Below are 11,625 nucleotides of genomic sequence, written 5' to 3' on the forward strand. Positions count from 1 at the left end.
TAGCTTGAGTTAGCTTGTCTTAGCTTTAGCTAGCTTGAGTTAGCTTGAACTAGCTTTAGCTACCTTGAGTTAGCTTGAGTTAGCTCGGGTTAGCTTGAGTTAGCTTGAGTTAGCTTGAGTTAGCTTTAGCTAGCTTGAGTTAGCTTGAGTTAGCTTGAGTTAGCTTGAACTAGCTTGAGTTAGCTTGAGTTAGCTTGAGTTAGCTTGAGTTAGCTTGAGTTAGCTTGAGTTAGCTTGTCTTAGCTTTAGCTAGCTTGAGTTAGCTTGAACTAGCTTTAGCTACCTTGAGTTAGCTTGAGTTAGCTCGGGTTAGCTTGAGTTAGCTTGAGTTAGCTTGAGTTAGCTTTAGCTAGCTTGAGTTAGCTTGAGTTAGCTTGAGTTAGCTTGAGTTAGCTTGAATTAGCTTGAGTTAGCTTGAGTTAGCTTTAGCTAGCTTGGGTTAGCTTGAGCTAGCTTGAGTTAGCTCGGGTTAGCTTGAGTTAGCTTGAGTTAGCTTTAGCTAGCTTGAGTTAGCTTGAGTTAGCTTGAGTTAGCTTGAGTTAGCTTTAGCTAGCTTGAGTTAGCTTGAACTAGCTTGAGTTAGCTTGAGCTAGCTTGAGTTAGCTTGAGTTAGCTTGAGTTAGCTTTAGCTAGCTTGAGTTAGCTTGAACTAGCTTGAGTTAGCTTGAGTTAGCTTGAGTTAGCTTGTCTTAGCTTTAGCTAGCTTGAGCTAGCTTGAACTAGCTTTAGCTACCTTGAGTTAGCTTGAGTTAGCTCGGGTTAGCTTGAGTTAGCTTGAGTTAGCTTGAGTTAGCTTTAGCTAGCTTGAGTTAGCTTGAGTTAGCTTGAGTTAGCTTGAACTAGCTTGAGTTAGCTTGAGTTAGCTTGAGTTAGCTTGAGTTAGCTTGAGTTAGCTTGTCTTAGCTTTAGCTAGCTTGAGTTAGCTTGAACTAGCTTTAGCTACCTTGAGTTAGCTTGAGTTAGCTCGGGTTAGCTTGAGTTAGCTTGAGTTAGCTTGAGTTAGCTTTAGCTAGCTTGAGTTAGCTTGAGTTAGCTTGAGTTAGCTTGAGTTAGCTTGAATTAGCTTGAGTTAGCTTGAGTTAGCTTTAGCTAGCTTGGGTTAGCTTGAGCTAGCTTGAGTTAGCTCGGGTTAGCTTGAGTTAGCTTGAGTTAGCTTTAGCTAGCTTGAGTTAGCTTGAGTTAGCTTGAGTTAGCTTGAGTTAGCTTTAGCTAGCTTGAGTTAGCTTGAACTAGCTTGAGTTAGCTTGAGCTAGCTTGAGTTAGCTTGAGTTAGCTTGAGTTAGCTTTAGCTAGCTTGAGTTAGCTTGAACTAGCTTGAGTTAGCTTGAGCTAGCTTGAGTTAGCTTGAGTTAGCTTGAGTTAGCTTTAGCTAGCTTGAGTTAGCTTGAACTAGCTTGAGTTAGCTTGAGTTAGCTTGAGTTAGCTTGAGTTAGCTTGTCTTAGCTTTAGCTAGCTTGAGCTAGCTTGAACTAGCTTTAGCTACCTTGAGTTAGCTTGAGTTAGCTCGGGTTAGCTTGAGTTAGCTTGAGTTAGCTTGAGTTAGCTTGAGCTAGCTTGAGTTAGCTTGAGTTAGCTTGAGTTAGCTTTAGCTAGCTTGAGTTAGCTTGAACTAGCTTGAGTTAGCTTGAGCTAGCTTGAGTTAGCTTGAGTTAGCTTGAGTTAGCTTTAGCTAGCTTGAGTTAGCTTGAACTAGCTTGAGTTAGCTTGAGTTAGCTTGAGTTAGCTTGAGTTAGCTTGTCTTAGCTTTAGCTAGCTTGAGCTAGCTTGAACTAGCTTTAGCTACCTTGAGTTAGCTTGAGTTAGCTCGGGTTAGCTTGAGTTAGCTTGAGTTAGCTTGAGTTAGCTTTAGCTAGCTTGAGTTAGCTTGAGTTAGCTTGAGTTAGCTTGAACTAGCTTGAGTTAGCTTGAGTTAGCTTGAGTTAGCTTGAGTTAGCTTGAGTTAGCTTGAGTTAGCTTGTCTTAGCTTTAGCTAGCTTGAGTTAGCTTGAACTAGCTTTAGCTACCTTGAGTTAGCTTGAGTTAGCTCGGGTTAGCTTGAGTTAGCTTGAGTTAGCTTGAGTTAGCTTTAGCTAGCTTGAGTTAGCTTGAGTTAGCTTGAGTTAGCTTGAGTTAGCTTGAATTAGCTTGAGTTAGCTTGAGTTAGCTTTAGCTAGCTTGGGTTAGCTTGAGCTAGCTTGAGTTAGCTCGGGTTAGCTTGAGTTAGCTTGAGTTAGCTTTAGCTAGCTTGAGTTAGCTTGAGTTAGCTTGAGTTAGCTTGAGTTAGCTTTAGCTAGCTTGAGTTAGCTTGAACTAGCTTGAGTTAGCTTGAGCTAGCTTGAGTTAGCTTGAGTTAGCTTGAGTTAGCTTTAGCTAGCTTGAGTTAGCTTGAACTAGCTTTAGTTAGCTTGAGTTAGCTTGAGTTAGCTTGAGTTAGCTTGAGTTAGCTTGTCTTAGCTTTAGCTAGCTTGAGTTAGCTTGAACTAGCTTTAGCTACCTTGAGTTAGCTTGAGTTAGCTCGGGTTAGCTTGAGTTAGCTTGAGTTAGCTTGAGTTAGCTTTAGCTAGCTTGAGTTAGCTTGAGTTAGCTTGAGTTAGCTTGAGTTAGCTTGAGTTAGCTTGAGTTAGCTTGTCTTAGCTTTAGCTAGCTTGAGTTAGCTTGAACTAGCTTTAGCTACCTTGAGTTAGCTTGAGTTAGCTCGGGTTAGCTTGAGTTAGCTTGAGTTAGCTTGAGTTAGCTTTAGCTAGCTTGAGTTAGCTTGAGTTAGCTTGAGTTAGCTTGAGTTAGCTTGAATTAGCTTGAGTTAGCTTGAGTTAGCTTTAGCTAGCTTGGGTTAGCTTGAGCTAGCTTGAGTTAGCTCGGGTTAGCTTGAGTTAGCTTGAGTTAGCTTTAGCTAGCTTGAGTTAGCTTGAGTTAGCTTGAGTTAGCTTGAGTTAGCTTTAGCTAGCTTGAGTTAGCTTGAACTAGCTTGAGTTAGCTTGAGCTAGCTTGAGTTAGCTTGAGTTAGCTTGAGTTAGCTTTAGCTAGCTTGAGTTAGCTTGAACTAGCTTTAGTTAGCTTGAGTTAGCTTGAGTTAGCTTTAGCTAGCTTGGGTTAGCTTGAGCTAGCTTGAGTTAGCTCGGGTTAGCTTGAGTTAGCTTGAGTTAGCTTTAGCTAGCTTGAGTTAGCTTGAGTTAGCTTGAGTTAGCTTGAGTTAGCTTTAGCTAGCTTGAGTTAGCTTGAACTAGCTTGAGTTAGCTTGAGCTAGCTTGAGTTAGCTTGAGTTAGCTTGAGTTAGCTTTAGCTAGCTTGAGTTAGCTTGAACTAGCTTTAGTTAGCTTGAGTTAGCTTGAGTTAGCTTGAGTTAGCTTGAGTTAGCTTGTCTTAGCTTTAGCTAGCTTGAGTTAGCTTGAACTAGCTTTAGCTACCTTGAGTTAGCTTGAGTTAGCTCGGGTTAGCTTGAGTTAGCTTGAGTTAGCTTGAGTTAGCTTTAGCTAGCTTGAGTTAGCTTGAGTTAGCTTGAGTTAGCTTGAGTTAGCTTGAGTTAGCTTGAGTTAGCTTGTCTTAGCTTTAGCTAGCTTGAGTTAGCTTGAACTAGCTTTAGCTACCTTGAGTTAGCTTGAGTTAGCTCGGGTTAGCTTGAGTTAGCTTGAGTTAGCTTGAGTTAGCTTTAGCTAGCTTGAGTTAGCTTGAGTTAGCTTGAGTTAGCTTGAGTTAGCTTGAATTAGCTTGAGTTAGCTTGAGTTAGCTTTAGCTAGCTTGGGTTAGCTTGAGCTAGCTTGAGTTAGCTCGGGTTAGCTTGAGTTAGCTTGAGTTAGCTTTAGCTAGCTTGAGTTAGCTTGAGTTAGCTTGAGTTAGCTTGAGTTAGCTTTAGCTAGCTTGAGTTAGCTTGAACTAGCTTGAGTTAGCTTGAGCTAGCTTGAGTTAGCTTGAGTTAGCTTGAGTTAGCTTTAGCTAGCTTGAGTTAGCTTGAACTAGCTTGAGTTAGCTTGAGTTAGCTTGAGTTAGCTTGTCTTAGCTTTAGCTAGCTTGAGCTAGCTTGAACTAGCTTTAGCTACCTTGAGTTAGCTTGAGTTAGCTCGGGTTAGCTTGAGTTAGCTTGAGTTAGCTTGAGTTAGCTTTAGCTAGCTTGAGTTAGCTTGAGTTAGCTTGAGTTAGCTTGAACTAGCTTGAGTTAGCTTGAGTTAGCTTGAGTTAGCTTGAGTTAGCTTGAGTTAGCTTGTCTTAGCTTTAGCTAGCTTGAGTTAGCTTGAACTAGCTTTAGCTACCTTGAGTTAGCTTGAGTTAGCTCGGGTTAGCTTGAGTTAGCTTGAGTTAGCTTGAGTTAGCTTTAGCTAGCTTGAGTTAGCTTGAGTTAGCTTGAGTTAGCTTGAGTTAGCTTGAATTAGCTTGAGTTAGCTTGAGTTAGCTTTAGCTAGCTTGGGTTAGCTTGAGCTAGCTTGAGTTAGCTCGGGTTAGCTTGAGTTAGCTTGAGTTAGCTTTAGCTAGCTTGAGTTAGCTTGAGTTAGCTTGAGTTAGCTTGAGTTAGCTTTAGCTAGCTTGAGTTAGCTTGAACTAGCTTGAGTTAGCTTGAGCTAGCTTGAGTTAGCTTGAGTTAGCTTGAGTTAGCTTTAGCTAGCTTGAGTTAGCTTGAACTAGCTTGAGTTAGCTTGAGCTAGCTTGAGTTAGCTTGAGTTAGCTTGAGTTAGCTTTAGCTAGCTTGAGTTAGCTTGAACTAGCTTGAGTTAGCTTGAGTTAGCTTGAGTTAGCTTGAGTTAGCTTGTCTTAGCTTTAGCTAGCTTGAGCTAGCTTGAACTAGCTTTAGCTACCTTGAGTTAGCTTGAGTTAGCTCGGGTTAGCTTGAGTTAGCTTGAGTTAGCTTGAGTTAGCTTGAGCTAGCTTGAGTTAGCTTGAGTTAGCTTGAGTTAGCTTTAGCTAGCTTGAGTTAGCTTGAACTAGCTTGAGTTAGCTTGAGCTAGCTTGAGTTAGCTTGAGTTAGCTTGAGTTAGCTTTAGCTAGCTTGAGTTAGCTTGAACTAGCTTGAGTTAGCTTGAGTTAGCTTGAGTTAGCTTGAGTTAGCTTGTCTTAGCTTTAGCTAGCTTGAGCTAGCTTGAACTAGCTTTAGCTACCTTGAGTTAGCTTGAGTTAGCTCGGGTTAGCTTGAGTTAGCTTGAGTTAGCTTGAGTTAGCTTTAGCTAGCTTGAGTTAGCTTGAGTTAGCTTGAGTTAGCTTGAACTAGCTTGAGTTAGCTTGAGTTAGCTTGAGTTAGCTTGAGTTAGCTTGAGTTAGCTTGAGTTAGCTTGTCTTAGCTTTAGCTAGCTTGAGTTAGCTTGAACTAGCTTTAGCTACCTTGAGTTAGCTTGAGTTAGCTCGGGTTAGCTTGAGTTAGCTTGAGTTAGCTTGAGTTAGCTTTAGCTAGCTTGAGTTAGCTTGAGTTAGCTTGAGTTAGCTTGAGTTAGCTTGAATTAGCTTGAGTTAGCTTGAGTTAGCTTTAGCTAGCTTGGGTTAGCTTGAGCTAGCTTGAGTTAGCTCGGGTTAGCTTGAGTTAGCTTGAGTTAGCTTTAGCTAGCTTGAGTTAGCTTGAGTTAGCTTGAGTTAGCTTGAGTTAGCTTTAGCTAGCTTGAGTTAGCTTGAACTAGCTTGAGTTAGCTTGAGCTAGCTTGAGTTAGCTTGAGTTAGCTTGAGTTAGCTTTAGCTAGCTTGAGTTAGCTTGAACTAGCTTTAGTTAGCTTGAGTTAGCTTGAGTTAGCTTGAGTTAGCTTGAGTTAGCTTGTCTTAGCTTTAGCTAGCTTGAGTTAGCTTGAACTAGCTTTAGCTACCTTGAGTTAGCTTGAGTTAGCTCGGGTTAGCTTGAGTTAGCTTGAGTTAGCTTGAGTTAGCTTTAGCTAGCTTGAGTTAGCTTGAGTTAGCTTGAGTTAGCTTGAGTTAGCTTGAGTTAGCTTGAGTTAGCTTGTCTTAGCTTTAGCTAGCTTGAGTTAGCTTGAACTAGCTTTAGCTACCTTGAGTTAGCTTGAGTTAGCTCGGGTTAGCTTGAGTTAGCTTGAGTTAGCTTGAGTTAGCTTTAGCTAGCTTGAGTTAGCTTGAGTTAGCTTGAGTTAGCTTGAGTTAGCTTGAATTAGCTTGAGTTAGCTTGAGTTAGCTTTAGCTAGCTTGGGTTAGCTTGAGCTAGCTTGAGTTAGCTCGGGTTAGCTTGAGTTAGCTTGAGTTAGCTTTAGCTAGCTTGAGTTAGCTTGAGTTAGCTTGAGTTAGCTTGAGTTAGCTTTAGCTAGCTTGAGTTAGCTTGAACTAGCTTGAGTTAGCTTGAGCTAGCTTGAGTTAGCTTGAGTTAGCTTGAGTTAGCTTTAGCTAGCTTGAGTTAGCTTGAACTAGCTTGAGTTAGCTTGAGTTAGCTTGAGTTAGCTTGAGTTAGCTTGAGTTAGCTTGTCTTAGCTTTAGCTAACCGATAATGATCATAATCTGACAATTTTTCCGGCTTGAGGCACCGGAGTCAGATTAAAGACACATACTGAACTAAAGGCGTATGTGCAAAGCTTGTCGGAGTGTAGAGAGTCAAGCTGAGTTGACTCGTCACGTGGTGATGACAACAGCCATGTGCAAAACACTCACAACTTTATCGTCTATGTGGAAAAGGTTGCTAACAGCGCTCTCTATGAGAGGCCCTCGCATATAACTATACGAGGAAAAGGCGATAGAGTTGTTTGAATGTGGGGCAGGTTCATCGACAAGCTAAGTTGATCACATTCTTGTTGTGGCATCCTACTAGAATTGGTCACGGTCTGCACCAACTCTCCCCAAGTTGGCCAGACTTAAAACTAGAAATAAGGTTTGCAGCTATGTGAACCTAGAAACTGTAAAGGAGTTGAAAGAACTTAAAGGAATTGAAAGAGGCCTTGAGGTATATCCTCTTGGTAAAGACCCACAAAAGCTCACAAAAGTGGCTTCGAAGGGCAAAACTGGTTCATCCAAAACAATTGGAGAGCTTAAAGCAGAACCAATTCGAATGAAACACTATTGGTGAAACTTCATCATGAGAACGTCACAAGCTGATCACGCTCTATGATATGACTAGTATTATGTTGCTTCTAGTAGGCTAAGCGCAAGCCGAAACATCAACATGTGAAAGTCGTAGAATTTTGCAATCAAACTGTGGCTAGTACTGTGATGTTACTAGTAACCTGGTGTTCCGTCATATGGCCAAGAGAGCATTTGAAGGCGAAACTTCTGCATGGGAAAGCTGCATCATGATCAAAATTTTATATCGAGTATTATGTTGACGTTAGTAGGCCTTGGCCGAAAACGCAGCATGTGAAAGGTATAGATAAAAGTTATTGTTGCAGTCAGTACTGTGTAGTTACTAGTAGCTGGATTTAAGCTCAAAATGAGACACTGTTGGTGAAACTTCATCATGAGAATGTCACAAGCTGATCAAGCTCTATGATATGACTAGTATTATGTTGCTTCTAGTAGGCTAAGCGCAAGCCGAAACATCAACATGTGAAAGTCGTAGAATTTTGCGATCAAATTGTGGCTAGTACTGTGATGTTACTAGTAACCTTGTGTTACGTCATATGGCCAAGAGAGCATTTGAAGGCGAAACTTCTGCATGGGGAAGCTGCATCATGAACAAAAGTTTATATCGAGTATTATGTTGACATTAGTAGGCCCTGGCCGAAAGCGCAGCATGTGAAAGGTATAGATAAAAGTTATCGTTGCAGTCAGTACTGTGTAGTTACTAGTAGCTGGATTTAAGCTCGAAATGAGACACTGTTGGTGAAACTTCATCATGAGAACGTCACAAGCTGATCACGCTCCATGATATGACTAGTATTATGTTGCTTCTAGTAGGCTAAGCGCAAGCCGAAACATCAACATGTGAAAGTCGTAGAATTTTGCGATCAAATTGTGGCTAGTACTGTGATGTTACTAGTAACCTTGTGTTACGTCATATGGCCAAGAGAGCATTTGAAGGCGAAACTTCTGCATGGGGAAGCTGCATCATGAACAAAAGTTTATATCGAGTATTATGTTGACGTTAGTAGGCCCTGGCCGAAAGCGCAGCATGTGAAAGGTATAGATAAAAGTTAGCGTTGCAGTCAGTACTGTGTAGTTACTAGTAGCTGGATTTAAGCTCGAAATGAGACACTGTTGGTGAAACTTCATCATGAGAACGTCACAAGCTGATCACGCTCTATGATATGACTAGTATTATGTTGCTTCTAGTAGGCTAAGCGCAAGCCGAAACATCAACATGTGAAAGTCGTAGAATTTTGCAATCAAACTGTGGCTAGTACTGTGATGTTACTAGTAACCTTTTCTTACGTCATATGGCCAAGAGAGCATTTGAAGGCGAAACTTCTGCATGGGGAAGCTGCATCATGAACAAAAGTTTATATCGAGTATTATGTTGACGTTAGTAGGCCCTGGCCGAAAGCGCAGCATGTGAAAGGTATAGATAAAAGTTATCGTTGCAGTCAGTACTGTGTAGTTACTAGTAGCTGGATTTAAGCTCGAAGTGAGACACTGTTGGTGAAACTTCATCATGAGAACGTCACAAGCTGATCACGCTCTATGATATGACTAGTATTATGTTGCTTATAGTAGGCTAAGCGCAAGCCGAAACATCAACATGTGAAAGTCGTAGAATTTTGCGATCAAATTGTGGCTAGTACTGTGATGTTACTAGTAACCTTGTGTTACGTCATATGGCCAAGAGAGCATTTGAAGGCGAAACTTCTGCATGGGGAAGCTGCATCATGAACAAAAGTTTATATCGAGTATTATGTTGACGTTAGTAGGCCCTGGCCGAAAGCGCAGCATGTGAAAGGTATAGATAAAAGTTAGCGTTGCAGTCAGTACTGTGTAGTTACTAGTAGCTGGATTTAAGCTCGAAATGAGACACTGTTGGTGAAACTTCATCATGAGAACGTCACAAGCTGATCACGCTCTATGATATGACTAGTATTATGTTGCTTCTAGTAGGCTAAGCGCAAGCCGAAACATCAACATGTGAAAGTCGTAGAATTTTGCAATCAAACTGTGGCTAGTACTGTGATGTTACTAGTAACCTTTTCTTACGTCATATGGCCAAGAGAGCATTTGAAGGCGAAACTTCTGCATGGGGAAGCTGCATCATGAACAAAAGTTTATATCGAGTATTATGTTGACGTTAGTAGGCCCTGGCCGAAAGCGCAGCATGTGAAAGGTATAGATAAAAGTTATCGTTGCAGTCAGTACTGTGTAGTTACTAGTAGCTGGATTTAAGCTCGAAGTGAGACACTGTTGGTGAAACTTCATCATGAGAACGTCACAAGCTGATCACGCTCTATGATATGACTAGTATTATGTTGCTTATAGTAGGCTAAGCGCAAGCCGAAACATCAACATGTGAAAGTCGTAGAATTTTGCGATCAAACTGTGGCTAGTACTTTGATGATGCTTGTAGCCAACCGAATTGGTTGAAAAGCCCAATAAGTAAGCTAACTTGGGAGAGCTTGTTGGAAACCAAATGCTACTAGATTGGTCCAAATACATCCTTCAACAGGGGATCACTTGGCTCGCTTTACGAAGAGGAGCACAGCTATATGTGTTAATTCGGTATGAATCGCAAGATTTGTTTACCGACCTCTCTAACGCAAAAGGCGGTCTCGGCTTCGGCTGTTGACTGCGTCCGATTCAGGGTTATATAACTCTCGATTGAACACATTGATGTTCTATTGTTGGTGCTTCCAATAAAATTGGAACACTTAAAGCAGAACCGATTCAAATAATAGCATTCTGATCAATGATTGCATTCCTTGATCAAGAACTGCTGGAGTCATTGTGATGGCGAATTTTCTTCATAAGAAAATTGCAAAGAGACGGAACTTAATGAGACTAGTATTATGTTGTTTCTAGTAAGCGGAAGCTGAAACAGCAACATGTGAAAATCAAGTTTTGTTCAATGATCTCGAGGCGATAAGTACTATGAAGCAACTAGTAGCCTAAGCATGACTCAGATTTGAGACAGTCAAAAAGACTGGCGAAACTTCTTCACATGAAAGTTACATAGAGAACTACAAATGTATACAGCGAGTATTATGTTGTTTCTAGTAGGCGAAAGCTGAAACATCAACATGTGAAAGTTGTCTGCAAACTGTAGAACGATATGTGATTAGTACTGTGCTGTTACTAGTAGCCAGTCTGACTGTAGAAGCCAAGACAAAGGGAAACTAATGCATCTGAAAAGGACAAGTTATGGAAAGGTATGCACGATAAGTATTATGTTGTTTCTAGTAAGCGGCAGCTGAAACATCAACATGTGAACGTCGTTGTGTACAGTAACCTAGAACTATATAGTCCTTAGTAACGTGCATTTACTAGTACCTGTAATTGGTATTCAGACTCAGGCAGTTTGGAATAGTTTGGCAAAGATGCACCAGAGAAAACTGGGATTTGATACAGAAATTGTTGAATACAAGTATTATGCTGCTTCTAGTAGGTTGAATCCGAAACATCAGCATGTGAAAATTGAAAACATTTCTGGTTCGAATTGTCACAAGTATTTGGTGATCTGAGTAGCCAAACTCACTACAACGCCAATTGAAGGCAAAAATTCTCAACGGGAAAAGCTATTCTCATTGAATGAGCTAACAAGACGAGTATTATGTTGCTTCTAGTAGGCGAAAGCCAAAACATCAACATGTGAAAGTCTTGCTGAACAAATTTAATGTTGTTGAGCTCAGTACCGTGTGAATTAGTAGCCATAATTGGCGAGCGAAAATTGAACTGGCGAAACTTCGTCTTTGGAAAATTGCAGATGCCGAGCACTTATTTTGCAACGAGTATTATGTTGACTGTAGTAAGCGAAAGCCGAAACAGCAACATGTGAAAGCTGTTGAAATTTGTGGTCATTTTGCAATAAGTACAAGGAGTGTAACTAGTAGCCAGGTCAAAATTTGGGATAAGAATGAGCAAAAATTCTGCATGAGAACAGTTGAAATTATGAAACTAAATTACAAAGACTAGTATTATGTTGTTTCGAGTACGCGAAAGCGGAAACATCAACATGTGAACGTTTGTAACGAAGTTTCGTTAATTTTCAGCCTAGTACTGAGCAAGAACGAGTAGCCTCATCTCCAATCCCACGCAAAATGTAGTGAAATATGTGAGTGAACCTTATTCACGGTGAGGGTTTCCCGAGGTCTGTATTGCAGCGAGTATTATGTTGCTTCTAGTAAGCGAAAGCTGAAACAACAACATTTGAAAGTTGGAATTAATGACTGAATGGAAACTTCGACCTGTGTTTGATAGTAGTAGCGAACAAAACTGCTGAATCGGTTTCTGTCTCATATTGGTCAGTGAACCAATTAAGAGACAATCAACTACATAACCTGAATTGGGCGAGAGAACCCCCTTAACTTAAGCATATCAGTAAGGGGAGGAAAAGAAATCAACTGAGAATCCCTTAGTAATGGCGAATGAACAGGGAAAAGCTCATCGGGAAGAGAAATGGCAACATTTCTCGGTGTCCGGTATGGTTTGATGCTAGACTGGTGAATTTGTCCTGATGTCTACTGGAAAGTAGCATCAAAGAAGGTGAAAATCCTGTAAAGGTCATTTTCGATACCAGTCATAATGGCTCATTCCTATGAGTAGAGTTGTTTGAAAGTGCAACTCGAAGCTGGAGATATGTCTCTCCAAAAGCTAATTATA

At 40.9% G+C, this 11,625-nt stretch overlaps 1 non-coding gene and 1 pseudogene across 1 annotated transcript in view; both read left to right on the forward strand.

The window, feature by feature from the left end:
• The first annotated feature begins 9,463 nt into the window (after nt 1–9,463).
• Nucleotides 9,464–9,615, forward strand: LOC142355400 (5.8S ribosomal RNA; annotated as a pseudogene).
• Nucleotides 9,616–11,298: 1,683 nt separating this feature from the next.
• Nucleotides 11,299–11,625, forward strand: part of LOC142355402 (large subunit ribosomal RNA) — a 3,522-nt gene continuing 3,195 nt past the window's right edge. The window contains exon 1 of the ribosomal RNA XR_012761198.1: nt 11,299–11,625. This exon is cut by the window's right edge and continues 3,195 nt beyond it. This is a non-coding gene — a ribosomal RNA (large subunit ribosomal RNA).

The sequence above is a fragment of the Convolutriloba macropyga genome, unplaced genomic scaffold, assembly GCF_964194025.1.
Source record: "Convolutriloba macropyga unplaced genomic scaffold, txConMacr16.3 SCAFFOLD_4879, whole genome shotgun sequence".
NCBI classification, from domain to species: domain Eukaryota; kingdom Metazoa; phylum Xenacoelomorpha; order Acoela; family Convolutidae; genus Convolutriloba; species Convolutriloba macropyga.